Source organism: Saimiri boliviensis, chromosome X, assembly GCF_048565385.1.
Source record: "Saimiri boliviensis isolate mSaiBol1 chromosome X, mSaiBol1.pri, whole genome shotgun sequence".
Lineage (NCBI taxonomy): Eukaryota > Metazoa > Chordata > Mammalia > Primates > Cebidae > Saimiri > Saimiri boliviensis.
In genome coordinates this window covers 89,214,827-89,234,625 of record NC_133470.1, presented here as the reverse complement: position 1 = coordinate 89,234,625, position 19,799 = coordinate 89,214,827, and the positions used below count along the sequence as shown (strand labels likewise).

Below are 19,799 nucleotides of genomic sequence, written 5' to 3'. Positions count from 1 at the left end.
AGGCTTCAGGGTAGTCAGAATGCTTGGCTGACTGTCCCTTTTGGAACTAAGGACAAACAGAGCATAATGGACTGGATCTGAGATTCTCACATCAGAAAGTGAATAGAAGAAACTGAATGTCATTCTGAGACTTCAGTGTAGGATCATGTCAGTTTTCTCATCTGCCAAATGGGGATAATTATCTGTACCTTACTAAGTGGTTGTGGGAATCAAAACAAAAATAACAGAACAACCTAATGGTCTGCTATTTAAGTGTTCACATGTTCCAGAATGGATGGTGCAAGCCAACATGGGGTTAAATTTGAAGTCAGAATTAGCATATTTATTGTCAGCTAGATTTGTTGCTTTCTAACCAGCAACAATGACGACAAAACTTAGCATATGGAAAGGCCTAGCAGAGTTCCTGGCACATAGTGGATGCTCACTGAATATTAAGAAATACAGACCCCTTAATGAGGGATGCTTGGCATGGGTTTGTAGAATGCTAGAGATAACCACTCACTTTGCCTAGTTACATCAGTTACACTATTGTTGCGATTTGCACCCCCAGCCTCTTCTCTTCCTCCTACTCAACTCTCTCCGCTCCCTCTGTGTTCTCTCATGTCTTTCTCTAATGTTTTTTTTTCAACTCTCACTTTTTTTCCTCCCCTATTTTTGTTTTGTTTCCTCAGTGAGATCTATGAGCACATTACACTCCAACTGCAGTAATTCACCTTGCTGAAGTGGCTGCTGAGTTTTGCTTTGAAGCAAATTTATTTTTTTAATTTTGTTGAGAGAAGTTGTGACTGGACAACTTACAGAAATATAGCTCTAGTTTTCTGGGAATATTTAAAGAAATCATGCACCAATGTGCGTTGTCTTCCTCCCTGTCTCCTTCCTTCCCTTTCTTTCTTCCTTTCTCATTCCCTTCCTCCACCTTTCTTCCTTTCTTTCTTCCTTCAGTTATATATCCATATTCATATATAGATATGTATTTTTTTTTTGCTTGTAGATCTTGTCAATTCTATCTTCATTTTTCTCCTTTGGGCTTATAAGTATCTATAGTCGATGTTCCATAAATGTTTATTATGAGTAACAATGCTGATACTGATAGAAAGAGCAACACGTGCTATTTCTCAGTGCTTTTTGTCTCATGTACAAAGTTAAACACTAATGTTGCCATCAGTTACTCCCAAAAAGTTGGTGGAAGCATATTTGTTAGTAATATTTTTGATAATAACTATATAAACAGATATTTGTCTTGCTTTTCTGACTCCTACATCTTCATTTACAGAAGAACATTTTATTTACATTGTCAAGTAAGAGAGTGGCAATTTAAGTGAGACTTGCAATTTATCACTTGCTTTGCTTTCCAAGGCAAGTCCTGGGAGTTGCATTTTTGAAATGGATCTAGAATCATTCTTTTCTAAATGTTTTCAAACATACTCAGAAGGATAAAACAGATATCTATATCTATATCTCATACCTCTATGGAGGACTCATAGAGATATTTGTCCTCCATAGAGATATGAAATACAGATATTACCTCCATTTGCACCCTGGGACATTTTCCTTGTCTCAGGTACTTTAGTTGATTCAAAGCCACCAGGCTTTACACTATGTCTGTCTAACTGCCTCTTGACATTATAGGCTTAAAGTCTATGTGTGGAGAATCCACTTGGTGGAGGGCAACTTTCTTCTGGATGTATATTTTACAATCAAAGTGAGATGTTCCAAAATGCAAAGGAAAATGTGTGCACAGGAAGTAACATAAAACTGAACAAAATTGGAGAAGCCTGACAAAAAATAGGTGTGGATAAATGACAACTTGAACCTAGCAGTGAAGAGCACATGAGTTAGAGTGGGGCAACACTGGCTCTACCACTTACTTGCTTTGCAACACTGGGGAAAGTCCTTCTCTGGTCCTCAGTTTCCTCACATGTAAATGGAGATAATAGTCTCTACCTTATGGTGTTATTGTGAATCACAAATGAAACAAATGCATTGAAAATCATTGTGAAGATAATACGAAATAATATTTATCTAGTGCTTATTGGATAGATAAGAGCACATGATAAATAAGAGCAGCTATCACTATTGTCCTATCAGACAGGTTGTCTCTGTCAGCCCCTCATTAGGATGGCATCATCTGCTTAGGACCAACAGTGGAGGGCCATGAAGGATTATGGGGTAATGATTGTTTTCTGACCTTTAAGGATGAATAATCTCAGAATCTTCAGGTTTGAAGAGACAGAATAAGCTTCATGAAGGAGACATGATTTTATTTTTACTATTTCAATTTGTAAGTGTATCAGATTGCTAGGGCTGCTGTAACATAGTACCACAAAGCAGGTGGCTTAAATAACAAACATTTACTGTCTCATAGTTCTGGAGACTAGAAGTCTGTAGTGATGGCAGAGCCATGGTCCATTGGAGGCCCCTAGGAGAAGATGCTTCCCTGCCTTTCCCAGATTTTTGTTAGCCCCAGGTGTAGCCATAGCACTTCAATGTCTGTCACCATTGTCACATTATATTCTCCTTGTGTGTGTGTTTTGATGTCCACATTTTCCTCTTCTCATAAGGACATTGGTCATACTGGAATAAGAGCACACCCTAATCCACTAACAGTTCATCTTAATCTCACAAATTACATCTACAGTGGCCCCATTCCAAAATAAGGTCATATACACAGATATCAGAGGTTAGGACTTCAACATGTCTTTTGAGGGGTGAGGATGCAGTTCAACTCATCGTAGCAAGTATCTGTTAAGGTCTTATAGTGTACTAGGTGTTGATCTTGATATGGAAGGACTGGTCAGAAGGGCAGAGGAAAGAGGGATTTAAATGAGGGAAATTGTGTGAGTTCTGGTTCAGGCACAACACCAACAACAACAAACCCACAAGATTTTGTTCAGAAAGTAACACTGCGTTGATTGTCAGAGTACGGATTTCCCAGTGAGCATGGTGGGTAGAGTTGCTGAGAAGACAGGCTAAGTGACACATGTCCACACCTTCTGATATTTGGGGTCATGCTGGCTGTTTTTTGCCTTATTCCCCCACTTAGAGAATGGCCCTTCCCTCCACTCAGGCTTGCAAGAACTTTACCAGCGAGACCTTGTAGAATTCCTCCCTCTTTTCATCTTCATGTGAGATGTCCTCTTTCATCAATCACTGCAGGCAATCAAGCTGGCCTTTGCTTGCGTCATTACTGCTTAGAACATGGCAGTGACTTCTTTTCAACTTGTTTTTCTGTTTCCAGTCTCTTCTCCTGAGTTGGTCCTCCATACTACTGCAAATCTGAACATGTCAACACCCTGCATAAAACTCCATCAAAGATTGTCCAGCACTTAACATGATGAAATTCAAACTCTTTAGTTTAGCATAAATGCCTAATGTGCCTATTCCCTCACTTCCGATGCTTTCTGCAGTGCCATTACAATGAACTACCAATGTGGCACATCAACTGCTCCAAATTGTGTCATGCCTCACTACCTTTCTATACCCCATCCCTGAGGACAATGTTCTCTTCCTTTCTCTCCCTGTACCATCTTGCTAGCTGTTTCTCAAGTCTTCACCACTCAACTTAATTATCACATTCTCCAGGAATTGATCTCCCTCATTGATCTACTGTCTAGTCTGAGATAGGTTCTCATTTTTCTCATGCTTCATGAGTATAGAGCTATGGTCAATCCTCTACCTTGTCATATAGCACAGTGTACCACAATCACTAATTACTGTGGTTTTCCACTCCACCACACAATGAGGAGTGTGGCTTGAAAACGCTTGTGGCTCATGTCTCTCTGTAGCCCCCATGCTGAGTGCTGGGCATAGCCCAGGGCAGAAGGCCAATATAAATGTTCACGGGCTGGAGAGTAGAAAGGCAGCAGGCTAGCCAACCCAATGACTTGGGAGTTACCCCTGAGATGATTGGTTCTCTGATGTCCTCTGACAAAAATGCAGATGAAAATATATCTTCTACCACCTACAAATGCTTTGACAAGGGAGAAATTTAATGCAACTGAGAGATAAGGAGACAAACTTTCTAATTATACAGCTCATGGGCCTAACGTTTGGCAGGGATCATGTGAAGCACTGATTTTTCTCTGTTTTAACTCACCATTTCCCAAAGTCTAATTATTGAGAGCACATTAGGCAGAAGATGAGGAGTGAGAATTAAAAAAAAAAAAATAACTTCAGTAGACAATCACCTTGTAAACATCTTGTGATGAGGCTGGCTGTTAAACAGGAACGTTCGGTACCAACTGAAGCTCAGGCGAGTTTAGCCAAGCAAATCAATGCAAGTTAATCTTTCAGTGTCAGCTGGCTGAGTTTTGGACTAGTGATGAATGCCTTGACTGGAAAGATGAAATGCTGGAATGCCAGCCAGTGTTCTGACAGCTACAGATGGTGCCAATTACTGCCAGTGGAGCCTGTCCTGCTGTGAGCCCAAGATGTCTGATTTGTGGCCACAGGAAAATGAAGAAGAGCCCTTCCAGCTGGGCCTGTCACCTGTCCTTTATTGTTCTGTAACCAAAATTGTATTCAGGTGTGAAAACCATTTTTTTGGTGATGGTGGTGGGGGCACTGGGCATGGGGAGGGAACAATGTTACTCATGTTAATTACCCAGCCATGCTTATTGCCAAGCATATGCCTAAGGAGGTAAAGCAAGTCACTACCAAGGTTGGTTATTTCTTCCCATCCCATTCCTAGCAAACAAAATACTGTCAATTATCCTGAAACATGGAAAAAGGCAAATGAAAATATCCCCAAGGCTTTTGATTGCCATGGGATTTTGTACACACAAGTATGATCTATTGTATCGTTTGAGGAGGGTGGTTTTGCTAGGAGGATTGCTGTGCCTCTCTCCTATGGCAGACCTCAGAACTGGGCTCTCCTTGTGTTTAGGCCGTGGTAACAAATGAACTCAGGTATATATTTCGAGTCTGACACGCAAAGGCCCTCTACTGTGCTCCTCCTTTGAGAGAATAGGCTGCACTCAAACTTTGGAGGCCTCCAAGAATGATATGTTGGCATAATTTGCACCCTCACTGTAAGAGTAACAATACATAAAAATAATGACATCGACAGCAGTAATATCTGCCATCACATTCATTTATTGAGAGCTTTTGATGAATAAAATATTAGGCCACATCTTTTACCTACTTTGCCCTTAATCTTAACCAAATTGCCTGAGAGATATTACTCTCCCATTTTACAAATGAAGGGACTGAGTAACAGAAAGGTTGAATGGCTTGCCCAAGGCCACAGAATTACTGAGTGATGACACCTAGATTTGAACACAATTCTCCAAATCTTACAAGGGAATGAAACCAAAAAGAGAAAAGAACACAATTACTTTAACGTCACATAGTTAAAGAGTAAGGTGCTCAATTTATGTTGAAATGAGCATAAGGGAGCTAACTATAAGCTCTTTGGTAGTAGTGGGATAGCAATAGGAAGAACAGAAGCAACAGCAGAGATAGTAATTAGTACATCAGCTAGATTTTTACTATTATTACTGTTAGCCAAGTTTTGCTTCCAGTAGGTGGTCGCTAAATGTAATGGTTCCAGTCCTAGATAATGGATAGATAATACTAGGCACAGGGGTAGTTATTTTGTGAAGCAGGCAAGGACTGCCCAGCTGTGGTACCCAGCCTGAGTTAAGAAGAGACAACAGCCTAGTGTGGTTGTAAAGCCTTAGGGTGGCATTCGACTCTTACAACACACCTAAAGAAAGCCATTCCAGACAAATCCATCAATTCCATCAGTCTCTGGAGAACCCTTCAGAGGCAATGTGAAGAATGGAAAAGCCAGTCCCAAAAGCCCCACCCCTAGGGGCCCTGCAGCAGTGTCACTCCTGCATGGCCCGCTCTTCCGCTCTACATCGGCTGAGCCCTGTCAGCCTGGATGTTGTCCTCCATCCAGTGTGGTTTCCAAGGAGGTGGAGTGGGTTCTGGGAGCATCTTATCAGGATTTGGTCTAGAAGATCAGGTACTCTAATAAAAGACCATTCCCTCCTTTAATAAAACATGGAGCATAAAACAGGCTCCAGTGCCCTCTGGGAAAATCTCAAAGACTTAACACAGTGTCTTAAAAGGCACTTCCTCTAACTTTGTAGGCAAGCAGAGATTAGAGTTTGGGTCCTAAGAAAACTTAGCTCACTAAGATGTGGCTGGTGCCTTGAGAACATTTTTACTTCTTTGACATAATGTTCATCTTTGATCAACTTTCAGTGCATTTATCCCTTTTCCTGTTTTCTTATTCAACACAAATCATTATTGACTGCACTTCCACGTTTCTGTCTATCTTTGTCAAGACATCTGTGATCTCTAATTGATTTCTTCCCCAAAAGACAATTGATTATAAAAACTTAAGTGACTCAAAATTATTTTACTTGTAATTCTTTAAATTATCATGGACAGTATATCTTGACCACTTTAGTTTGCATTCCTGGCTTTTCAAGATGGTCAAGAGTTTCTTGAAGAACTAGCAACAAATCAAATGACTTTGTAGTTTTGGAAGAACTTTATATTAAAAAAAAATAGAGTGTTGAAGGGCTATTGGCCAGTTTTCCTCAGTAATTTCCATGTGGCGATTGTTTAGGGCGTTTCCCAACACCACCCAGTATTCACTGACTTGCTAGAAGGACTCGTGGAACTTAACATGCAGTCAAATTCAAGACAGAGACACAGCGAGAATAAATATTACAGCAAGAGCAGTAAAGGGAAATACACATAAAGAAGAGCCTTGAGGAATCCATGTGCAGGCTTTCTATGCTCTATCCCTGCCATGAGCGGCAGCACAGCAACCTATCACCATAGCAACAAAAATGCAGCAGCACACATGCAATGTTTCTTCCCAGGAAAGCCCATTTGAGACTTAACGCCCAAGGTTTGTATTGGGGTCTGGTCACATAGGCCCACTCTGCCTAGCAACTACCAAAATTTCCAATTCCCAGAGGGAAAACCAATATTTAGCGCCCCAGGTGGGCAAAACAGCCTTATCACTGAGGGGAAAATTCTTATCAGTATAGGGAACTGTTTACCAGTCAAGTGCCCAGACTTCAGCCAAAGACTAACCTTGTAAGCAAGCCTTTCTAAGGAGAGCAGTCTCAAGCCTGCTATGTTACCTCTGTTTTTGCACATACCATCATTTTGTTCATTGGCCAAAGCATCTTTATAACAAAAGCACTATTGGTATGACCCCATTTGGCAGGGTAAGACCAACCTGCAGTATTGATCTCAGTCATGTCTTTTAGGGGTCATGGATTTAGCCAGTTGAAACAAATCCCACCAATCATAGAGATCTTTGTTAAAAAGCCAGGTGGCTTCCTTCTTAAGTTTTCGTGTGAACCATTTTGACCTGGCCTAGGGTATTGATTCAGGTGTAGCACAGCTCTGGCAGTGTGTTGGCAGTTGACCCAAAAACCTTGCAGGCCTGAAGTGGTATCCTGATAGCCATGGCACACACAAGAAGCACAATGCCCCAGTGCACAAATGGTCCCCATGCAGATACACAACTTACAATTGTTAGGGCATCCTGGGCAGTACAGATTAACAGAGCCCCTACTGTGGCCTCCCATCCAAAAAAGATGTGGCAGGCATCCTTTTTCTTGTGCTTTCTGAAAGGCAGAAATAATGCTTTATAGTCAAATTTTGTCATTTTTTATTTATTTCAAATTAATAATGACCTGTAGTCATTGACTTTATTTAAGCATAATAAAATGGGGATCTGCTTTTTTCTCTTTGGAATTATCTGACTGGAATAACCTAACTGCTAATAGCTTCTAAATTAAGACGGACAAATAATTTTTTTCTCATTTTATTAAATATGTCCTATAGGAATTGGGCTATTTTTATCTCAACTTCAAATATAAATATTTAGGAAATTTTAGGATACATTTAACAATAGAATTATACTAGCAGACAAATAGCCTTATAAAATGACCATCTAAGCATCTGGGAAGCACGTTAGAGTTGTGCATGTTGTATTTCCACCATATCACTTTGCAGAATTGATAGTTTCTGCTCCAAATGACTATGAATGCTAAATTACAGTCTCTTAAATAGGAAATTGGCTTTTACATTAGAACTTTTGGAAACAAAGATAAATGGAGAGAGTGAAAAAGGGGTCAATGATAATACAGCGCTTTACAGTTTGCAAAACACTGTCCCATTGATTCTCACAATTGTCCTCTGATGTTGGCATTCTCATTGCCACTTTACAAGTAAAAAAATTGAGCTTGGAACATGCTGAAAAACACTCTAAATAAACAAGTGGCAATCTATGGAATTAAGCACAGATATTCTGACTCCCACCTCTACTTTTTGCACTGCTATTAATACCACAAGGCTAGCTTTTAAGCCTTCAGCCTCTCGCCTTGCTTCACCATGGAAAAAACGTACAGGACTAGAGGAAGCCTACCCGACAATTCTAAAGTGTTCTTTGTAGCCTTGTAGCGTCTCAAGGCTGATGTTTCTGCTGCAGATGTTCCTCACTTTTTTGATTTAAGATCAATAAACAGAGTTCCTATATATAAAAATATATTGCATTTTGTATGTTTTTGATAATTGATGATGTCTTTGGTATTAATACATGAGGGCTTCTGAAGAGCCATTGGAACAGATAAAAAGATGGAAGACACAAATCTCAACTTACCAAACACTATTCCGACTTGCATAACTAGCATAACTAGCATAACTAGCTGATTTGCATAACTAGCTGAGCTTGGGTATGGCATGCAATTCTCACTCCAAACAGAGTTGCTGTCACAGCCTCATTGGGTTTACTATCCATTTTCCTTTGTTGTAGGCTATTTAACAGCAAATCTCTAGCCTTAGCCTTTCCAGGGACTGGCTTCTTGTTAAAGAAATCTCTGCTGTCTACTGAACTCATTTTCATTTCCTGCCGGCAAGAAGAGAGGGGATAAAACTGGTGCAATCCATAGGCCATAGGCCCCAAGTGGACAGTTTTCTGTAGAGCTGGAGCGGACGATGGGTGGGTTTATGTAACATAAAACCCAGGTGGGTACTTACCCACTTTGCCTTGGTACAGCATGTTTTGGACTTGGCACAAATGAGTGTGTTTGTCTTTCATTCTACTTGGCCACTCGCCAGCAGGGACACTCTATTTTCATTTTGAAATTTCACTTCACAGATCCTTAAAAGTCACCAGAGGACTTTTCCTGAGTTATAAAAAACAACTTTTATTGAAAACTAATTATTTTTTTCAGTTGAGTATGCCAGCTGTTTAAAAATGCTGTGGTCATGTCAAAGCATATTTTAATAATGTACTTGCAAATGCAGATCCAGTTGTGAAGTGCTTTTTGACAGTGACTTGTAAGCACCTTGTTCCAGTGTACCTCTATGTCTAGTTCCATGCAGGTCTGAAAATCTGATAAATGCCAAAAATATCCACTAGGTGAGTGAATCAGTTATTTGAAAATGGGCACATATTATAAAATTCACTATGTAACTAACAGGTTCTTCCTGTTTAGGAGTGAAGACTGACAAAAGAAATGCATACATTATTCATTGAGCAATTCTAAGCTTTTAGAAGGAAGTAGGATCGAATGACTTGGGAAGGTTTCTGTTATTCTGTGTATACTTGGGTTTGTGTGTCACTCTGCATTTTTGGCTGTGTCTACACAAATAGTTGTGTATTTCCTGTGTTCTGGGCTCCACACTAACCACTGAGATAATGTATGAAACACCAAGATGAATTAAACATTGTCTTTGCCTGCCAGGAATTTACAGCTTCATGAGGTGAATCAGAAGAGAAACAAGAAGAGAAATGTGAACAAGACAGAATTATGCACTTGTGAAGGGCTGTCTTGGACTGACACAAAGCCTGGTGCACATTCTGACTCAAGGGACCAAAGAAGAGTGTGATAATAGAGGTCTCATTTGAGCCAGGTCTTGAAGGATGAAAATCACAACGATTAGTGGAATGTAGAGAAAGGACATTTTTCATTCATTGAAGGAATAATAACAAAGACACCAAAGAATAAAAGGGCATGGTCTAGAAGGGAGAATATCAAAGGAGATGAGGCTGGATGGAGCAGATGATAGAAAGTCTCGATGTGACACTACAGAGGTTATTTTCTTTTCTGTATAGATTTGTAAGAAAGGGAATGGATTTGCTCTCTGTTGAGTGTAGACTTGTGGGAACAAACCTCGCATACACAGGCTTTGTTTTGTTTTCATTCTGGTGAAGGGTAGAGAATGAATTGGGGAGTCATAAGACTAGAGACAGGGAAATAGACCAGTTAGGAACTATTACAATCTTTCATGGAAAAGAGGACAAGGGCTTGAAAGGGCCATTAAAACAATTATCCAGTGAATTTAATCAATGCAGAGAGTGATCTGGCTAATTCAGGGGGATAAGAAGAAGGTACTTTACTCTCAATTACTTGTTTTTATTGGCCTGACTTGGTCAGATAATTGTCTCAACTTTCCACTTTGCTATGCCTGTGTCACAGCCATTGTATGGTTTGGACAAACTGCTTAGTATCTCTGGGTTTCATTTTCACCAGCTGTAAGATAGTGATAATAATTCTTGCCACCAATTGTAATTGCCTCATAGGAATGTTCTACGCATTTGTGTCAGTGCTAGCATATCTGTGGCATGCAATAATCATTAATAAGATTTCTAATATTTCTACTAACATGCTTCAAGATCTTTTGAAATATCAGCATGCCCAAATACTAAATATTTTAAATTCAAGGAAACATTTGAAGTGATAAAAGTGTGACATCATTTGATTAAGCAATAACCCCTATGGCTTCTTTCATTTGTAAATCCTCTCTGATTTATTTTCATTTAAAAACTTCCTTTTATAACATGAATGTAATATCCAAAGTTGTCTTAAGAACCTTTCTAGGATTTTTGCAGCAGATTGGAGGCTGCTTTCCACCAGTTCCAAAGCTGTGCCAAACACCAAAGATTTCCTAGACGATGAGTTTGCCTGTCTGTCTGCAGGGGACAGTTGAAGTCCATACGTGTTGTAGAGTTTAGCAGTGGCCTTTACTGATGACCTAAGGATCCAGTGACAGAATTAAGTTTTGTTATTTTTCTAAATCATGATGAAAACTTTAAGAAAAATATGCCTTGGTTGACTGACCTCAGACTATTGTAGAGTGTTAAGAAAATTAGGGGAAGATTTAGATCACATTTTCTTTCAAGAAGTCATCCTACTCCTCCCCCAACCTCTACTCCATGAAACAAGACAAAACTGCACATTCATGAGATGTACATGTGTTGACATTATCCAAATTATGTTTTTCAGAACGTCTGGGGTTAGTTGGCCAGTAGTAGCAGTACTTACAAAACAAAACACCGAAAGCCAATGCTGCCTGTCAGTTCTACTACTAACAAACAAACTAGTGAAACCATTCCTGGGGCTTAAAACTAGTTCAGCAGGAAATTCAGGCAAGTGAGAATTGAACTGCCCATTGCCAGTGCAGCTTTCTGATGGTGGTGTGGTCTCAGGAAGCCAAGGTGTGGAAGAGAGAAACTCCACTTCAGCTACTAACCTTCTAGATGTCTAGATGTTGAAGCATGTTATTCCAAGATGAGGTATTTGGCAGCCAGGAAGATTGTGTACATAAATCTGGGCAAGACTCTAAAGGCCTCTGTCTCAGATCAGCTCTTTCTGACAAGTCATTTCAGTGATACCATTTCAAGGTATGGCATCTGGTTCCTTGAGTCACCTAAATCTCCCAGAAGCTGCTCTACCCCCAAAAAAGATCCCAAAGATTTCATTTCTATCTATGCGTTGCCAAGCATCTTAGACCAATTTATAGAGAAGGGTTCTGCTCCACTTGTGCATACCTCAGGGCTTAGCAGTAGCAAGCCAGGTTGTATCTTTCCCAGCTGGTCTTGGTGAAAGACCCATCCCAAAGGACCTAAACTGAAGTGACAATGTTTGATCTACCTAAATGAGTTGCTTTCATAGGAATGGGAAGATTTTTTCTGTAAGTGTGTGGGGCTGGCCCTGACTTGATAGCTGACTATGGGTTCACTTTTCATACTCCATCCCCAAGCATCTGAGAAATTGCATTTTCCTTCAGATTGCAACCCCTACCTTTGCTCAGAAATAACAGAAGAAAGGAAGCACTTATTTTTGAAGGTAGAAAACTCTTCATTTTTAGAAGGAAGAGTTTAAAAATTACTGGATACAGAGTTAAAAGGCTCAGGTTCAAGGGGAAATTCTGCAATTTAAAAAATTACTGTGATTTTGGGGTAAGTCACTTCGGTATTCTGATCTTGTGTAGCTCTTACATATAGAATAAGACTACCTAGGACCTGCTTCACCAGCCTCTCAGCATTGCTTAGAGGGCCAAAGGAGGTGATCCATCTACTCATAACTTGAAAATATAAAGGATTGCTTATTTGGAAGTTTCTGTTTGGAATGAGGCATGCTTTATGAGCAAATAGCCGTAATTGTCTAGGTTAATTACCTGTCACTAGAGGCAGGAATAATTCAACAACTCAGCGGCCTACTTTCTTATTCAAGCAACACTGAATGATGTGTTGTAGCTTCCTTTTCCTTGTATATAAATCGTACCAGCTTCAAAATGATTTGATCTTTGGTCAAGAGGTTATTACTGACTCTGATTTAGAGATACAATTAACTTCCCATCAATAACTGTATTCAACCTAAAATATAATTATAATAATTATTTTACCTGCAAGATTGTTGTCTGGAGGTAAGGTTCACTATTTTACCCTTGTAAATGAACTGCTGAAAATGAAGTAATAAAGATTAGTTATTTTGACTACTCATGCAACATTGCCTGCCTGCTTGACATTATGTGTCAAGAACATTTAATTATGGATGGGTGAAATTGTCATTCATTGTTTATTAAAATATTTGTGACACAACACCCACATCTCCAGTACTGTCATCTTAGGTACTAAATGCAGTAGGATTTTTCAGCCTGCAAACATTGTATCCCTTTAAACCTAGTATACTTTTCCTTCTTTTGTGCATTCATTCATTCAAACTTTCATTTATTCATCTCCTTGATAAATATTGGGATGAACCCTTTTTCTGTCTAAGAAACAGTGTGGCTGGGCGCGGTGGCTCACGCCTGTAATCCCAGCACTTTGGGAGGCCGAGGTGGGTGGATCACGAGGTCAAGAGATTGAGACCATCCTGGTCAACATGGTGAAACCCCGTCTCTACTAAAAATACAAAAAATTAGCTGGGCATGGTGGCGTGTGCCTGTAATCCCAGCTACTCAGGAGGCTGAGGCAGGAGAATTGCCTGAACCCAGGAGGCGGAGGTTGTGGTGAGCCGAGATCGCGCCATTGCACTCCAGCCTGGGTAACAAGAGTGAATCTCCATCTCAAAAAAAAAAAAAAAAAAAAAAAAAAAAAAAGCAGTGTTAGTGGTCTGGAAGTTGGAACTCAGTAGGTTGTCTATGATAAGATACCTGACACAAAAGAGACTATAAAGTAATTTTTATGAAAAAGAAAAAATTAAAATATTACTTATGAGCAAAAAATACACATTTTATCAAAGCAAAAGCCATACTTCCTGAAACTCCACAATTTGTGTTTTTGTGCTTGCAGGTTTTACTTTTTTTCCTTTATAGTGCTTCCACTGAGTTAGCATATCAATAGACGCAGGACCTACCAGTGGATATAATTTATGCTTGGAAATTGCGGCTTTCAGAAAGTCCCACCAAACACAGGAAAATGTCTTAATTTGACTATGGGTCTGACCAAATGCTACTTTGTTTGGAAAGACAAAACTAGCCAGTTATGCAGTGTATGGTCTGTAATCTGACAGAAGGAGACTAGAACCTACCTACTTATTTCCATCCAGTGGCTTTGGTTCCAACAATAGTGCCATTCACAGCAAGACTATTAAATATCCTTACCTGGCATCAACTTATATAAATATAGTGGTGAGGGACCAGAAGCCTAGGGACAGAACATGTGCTGCAGCCCTCTGTCCGCCCAGTGGGGACCTTCCAGGCCACATTACACTCACACAGGGAGGGTGCTGAAGTGCTTGCTCTGCACTTCATTTGCCTCCAGTTGTCGATGGATTCCTTTCCTGTAATAGGCAGTTATTTGACTACTGTACTTGAGCTCTTGTGTGATTTCAGCTCAAGAGTTTGGATGCAGTAGCCAGGGAGTATTACAAAGGTAATAGTGTGAGACTAGCCATTGAAAATGGAAGAGAAAAGAAATAGTTACTAGACATATACTATGTGCTTGGCACTCTGTTAGACCTTTATGCGCATTATCTCATGTGTATCTCACAACAACACTACGAAGTAGGAACTAGTATTGTATCCCCACTACGTTGCAGAGAGAATAGCCACTATCCCAAAGCTACACAGTAAAGCATGGAACCAGGATTCCATCCCATGTCCATGTAGGTTACACAGCCATATGCTTTATTCACTTTGCCACACTGACTACTACTTTATCTTTCTTTGTTGAATTAGGAGATGACATAGATGATATCTACTGAAGATGGGTCGTTCTCTTATTTGTCTTAGGCTAACCAATGTCATGATTGTGAATTTGTTAACTAAAAACATTTTAGGAATTTTTAAAATTCTACCTCAATATTTATGAATAAGAATTCCTCTTCCTTACCACTTCCACCAACAATAGAGGCAGTGAAACCCAATGTTTGCCAAATGGTTCTTTGTAAATATATTTTTCCATAAGTTTTGTGCATTTGTATTTTTCATGTACCTTCAACTGTTTTGAGTATGTTTGGAGACACAGGTGTGAGAACTGGAAGAACATTGAAAGATCATCTAGCATGTTTGACAGATGCATAAATTTAGATCCAGAAAAGGAGACTGTTATTCTCTCCAAAGTCACCCGGCAAGCAAATGAAAACACTAGAACCTCACCTTGAAGATAATGTCATTGTGTGCCTATAGCTATAAATTAGACCACCCAGACTTATTAGGCATTGATTCATATAAGAATAGACTCCTTAGTTTTGCAGAGGTTTGACAGATATGCACTAGTGGCTTGTATGGGAATTACATGTATCTCAGGCATTAAAGCAAGAGATGGCACATTATTTTTGATGCTGTAAAGACCAAAGACCTAGGAAAATAATTTTTCGTCCAAGAACGGGTACACAAATATTATCTCAGATTCTCTGATGTTCTCTTTGAGAGTCTGCATATATATTTATGTACATATCCACCTTTAGTTATTCTCTCTTTCAATCCTATGTTTAGCTTTTTGGAATGTAAACATAGTGTGAAATTTTTGTTTTGTTTTGTTTTGCATTTCATTAAGGCACATGAAGACTATGTTGGAACACTTGGGCTAAAATGCGGTAATAACATATAGTTTATCAATTTTAAACAGGCCAAATATTCGTACATATAATATTAAAATGTGTTGTTCTAGTACCTCCATCTTTTTTCCTGCTTATGTAAAGAAATAAATGCAATTCATTGAGACTTCTTTATTGTAAAAATAAGTGAACAGTACAAATAAGTTTCCTTTTTTTTAGAATACCTAAATATTTATTTTATTCTATTTTGCTTTCAGTTTTATTGGGGTACTGGTGGTATTTGGTTGCATGAGTCAGTTCTTTAGTGGTGATTTGTGAGATTTTGGTGCACCCATGACCTGAGCAGTATGCACTACAGCCTATTTGCAGTTTCTTATCCCTTGCCCTTGTTCCATCCTTTACCCCAAGTCCCCAAAGTCCATTGTATCATTCTTATGCCTTTGCATCCTCATAGCTTAGCTCCCACATATCAGTGAGGACATATGATGTTTGGTTTTCCATTCCTCAGTTACTTGACTTAGAATAATAGTCTCCAGCCTCATCCAGGTCACTGCAAATGCTGTTAATGCATTCCTTTTTATGGCTGTGCTAAATATACACCACAGTTTCTTTATCTACTCATTGGTTTATGAGCAGTTGGGTTGGTTCCATGATTTTGCAATTGTAAATTGTGCTGCTACAAACATGTGTGTGCAGGTATCTTTTTCAAATGACTTATTTTCCTCTGAGTAGATACCCAGTAGTGGGATTGCTGGATCACATGGTGGTTCTATTTTTAGTTCTTTAAGGAAATCTCCACACTGTTTGTCATAGTGGCTGTACTAGTTTAGATTCCCACCAGCAGTGAAGAAGTGTTCCCTGTTCAGTGCATCCATGCCAACATCTACCATTTATTTATTTTTAATTTTTTATTATGGCCATTTTTGCAGGAGTGAGGTGCTATCACATTATGGTTCTGATTTGCATTTCCCTGATCATTAGTAATGTTGAGCATTTTTTTGTATGTTTGTTGGTCATTTGTATATCTTCTTTTGAGAATTGTCTATTCATGTCCTTAGCCCACTTTTTGGTGGGATTGTTTGTTTTTTCCTTACCGATTTGTTTGAGGTCGTTGTAGATTCTGGATATTAGTCCATTGTCAGATGTATAGAATGTTAAGATTTTCTCCCACTCTGTGAGTTGTCTGTTAACTCTGCTGACTGTTCCTTTTGCCATGAAAACTCTTTAGTTTAATTAGGTCCCAGCTATTTGTCTTTGTTTTTATTGCATTTGCTTTTGAGTTCTTGGTCATGAAATCTTTGCCTAAGTCAATGTCTAGAAGGGTTTTTCCAATGTTATATTCTAGAATTTTTGTAGTTTCAGGTGTTAGATTTAAATCATTAATTCATCTTGAGTTGATTTTTGTATAAGGTTAGAGATAAGGCTCCAGTTTCGTTATCCTACATATGGCTAGCTAATTATCCCAGCACCATTTGTTGCAAAGAGTGTCCTTTCCCCACTTTATGATTTTGTTTGTTTTGTCGTAGATAAGATGGCTGTAAGTATTTGGGTTTATTTCTAGGTTCTGTATTCTGCTCCATTGGTCTCTGTGACTATTTTTATATTGGTACCACACTGTTTTGGTGACTATGGCCTTATACACAGCTTGAGGTCAGGTAGTGTGATGCCTCTGGATTTGTTCTTTTTGCTGTCTTACATTGGCTGTGCAAGTTCTTTTTTGGTTCCATATGAATTTTAGAATTTTTTTTTTATAGTTCTGTGAAGAATGATGGTGGTATGTTAATGGAGATAGCCTTGAATTTGTAGTTTGCATTTGGCAGTATGGTCATTTTCACAATATTGACTCTACCTATCATGGGATGTGTTTCCATTTGTTTGTTTTGTCTATGATTTCTTTCAGCAGTGTTTTGTAGTTTTTCTTATAGAGGTCTCTGGACTCCTTTGTTAGGTGTATTCCTAAGTATTTTATTTTGTAACTTGTAAAAGGGGTTGAGTTCTTGATTTGATTTTCTGCTTGGTCACTGTTGGTGTATAGAAGAGCTATATATGTGTGTGCATTAATCTTGTGTCTGGAAACTTTGCTGAATTCTTATATCAGTTTGAGGAGCTTTCTGGAGGACTCCATAGGGTTTTCAAATGATCATATCATCAGCAAACAGTGACAATTTGACTTCCTCCTTACTGATGTGGATGCCCTCTATTTCTTTCTCTTGTCTGATTATTCTGCCTAGGGCTTCTAGTACTATGTTGAAGAGAAGTGGTGACAGTGGGCATCCTTGTCTTGCTCCAGTTCTGAGTGAATGCTTTCAACTTTTCCCCATTCAGTATTATGTTGGCTGTGGGTTTGTCATAGATGGCTGTTATTACATTAATGTGTGTTCCTTGCATGTCGATTTTGCTGAGAGTTTTAATCATAAAAGGATGCTGGATTTTGCTGAGTGCTCTTTCTGCATCTATGGAGATGATTATGTGATTTTTGTTTTTAATTCTGTTTATGTGGTGTATCACATTTACTAACTTGTATATGTTAAACCATCCCTCCATCCCTGGTATAAAACCCACTTGATCATGTTGGATTATCTTTTTGATATGCTGTTGGATTTGGTTAGCTCGTGTTTCCTTAAGGAATTAAGCATCTATATTCATCAAGAATATCAGTCTGTAGTTTTCTTTTTTGGTTGTATCCTTTCCTTGTTTTGATACTAGAGTTCTGCTGGCTTCATAGAATGAATTAGGGAGGGTTCTTTATTTCTCTATCTTGTGGAATAGTGTCAAAAGGATTTGTACCAATTCTTTGAATGTCTGGTAGAATTCTGCTGTGAATCCATCTGGTCCTGGACTTTTTTTGGTTGGTAATCTTTTAATTACCATTTCAATTTCACTGCTTGTTATTGGCCCGTTCAGGGTATCTAATCTTACCTGATTTAAGCTAAGAGGGTTGTATTTTTCCAGGAATTAATCCGTCTCTTCTAGGTTTTCTAGTTTATGTGTGTAAAGGTGTTGATAGTATCCTTGAATAATCTTTTGTATTTCAGTGGTGTCCGTTGAGATATCTCCTGTTGCACTTAGTGAGGTTATTTGAATTTTCTTCCTTCTTTTCTTGGTTAATCTTGCTAATGGTCTATCAGGCTTATTTATCATTTCAAATAACCAACTCTTTGTTTCATTTATCTTTTGTATTTTTTGTTTTGTTTTGTTTTAATTTCATTTAGTTCTGCTCTGATCTTGGTTATTTTCTTTCTTCTGCTGGGTTTGTGTTTTGTTTGTTCTTGTTTCTCTAGTTCCTTGAGGTATGACCTTAGATTGTCTATTTGGGCTCTTTTAGACTTTTTGATGTAAGCATTTAGGGCTATGAACTTTCCACTTAGCCCTGCCTTTGCTGTATCTCAGAGGTTTTGATAGGTTATGTCATTATTGTTATTCAGTTCAAAGAATTTGTTAATTTCCATCTTGATTTTGTTTTTGACCCCATGCTCATTCAAGAGCAGGTTATTTAAATTCCATGTATTTGCATGTTTTTGAAGATTCCTTTTGGAGTTGATTTCCAGTTTTATCGCAGAGTGCTTGATTTAATTTAAATTTTCTTAAATTTATTGAGGCTCAGGTTATGGCCTGTCACATGGTCTGTCTTGGAGAAACTTCCATGCACTGTTAAATAGAATGTGTATTCTGTTGTTGTTAAATGAAATGTTCTGTATGTATCTGTTAAGTCCATTTGTTCCAAAGTATAGCTTAAATCCATTCTTTCTTTGTTGACTTTCTACCTTGTTGACAAGTCCAGTGCTGTCAGTGGAGTTTTGAAGTCCCCCACTATTATTTTTTTGCTCTCTATCTCATTTCTTAGGTCTATTAGTCATTTTTTTAAATAAATTTGGGAGATCCACTGTTGGGTGCATATATGTTTAGGATTGTGATATTTTCCTGTTGGACACGGCCTTTTACTATTATATAATGTCCCTCTTTGTCTTTTTTAACTGCCATTGCTTTAAAGTTTCTTTTGTCTGATAGAAGAATAGCTACCCACTGCTTGCTTTTCGTGTCCATTTACATGAAATGCCTTTTTCCACCCCTTTACTTGAAGTTTATGTGAGTCCTTATGTCTTAGGTGAGTCTCCTGAAGGCAGCAGACGGTTGGTGAGTTCTTATCCATTTTGCGGTTCTTCATCTTTTATGTGGAGCATTTAGGCCATTTACACTCAATGTTAGTATTGAAATGAGAGGTACCATTGCATTCATCATGTTCTTTGTTGCCTGTGTACTTTTTTTTTTCTTTTTAACTTGTATTTTTGTTTTATAGGCCCTGTGTGATTTGTAACTTAAAGAGGTGCTGTTTTGATGTATTTCCAGAATTTGTTTCAAGATCGAGAGCTCTTTTAGCAGTTCTTGTAGTAGAGGCTTGGTAACAGCAACTTCTCTCAGCATTTGTTCATATAAAGAATACTATCTTTCCTTCATATATGATGCTTACTTTCACTGGATACACAATTGTTGGCTGATAATTGTTTTGTTTGAGAAGGCTGAAGATAGGAGCCC

The 19,799-nt window shown here is 38.7% G+C and overlaps 1 protein-coding gene across 4 annotated transcripts in view; it reads left to right on the top strand.

Annotated features, from left to right (window-relative positions):
* AFF2 (ALF transcription elongation factor 2) overlaps nt 1–19,799 on the top strand; it is a 495,721-nt gene that overhangs the window by 224,821 nt on the left and 251,101 nt on the right. The window lies entirely within an intron of this gene.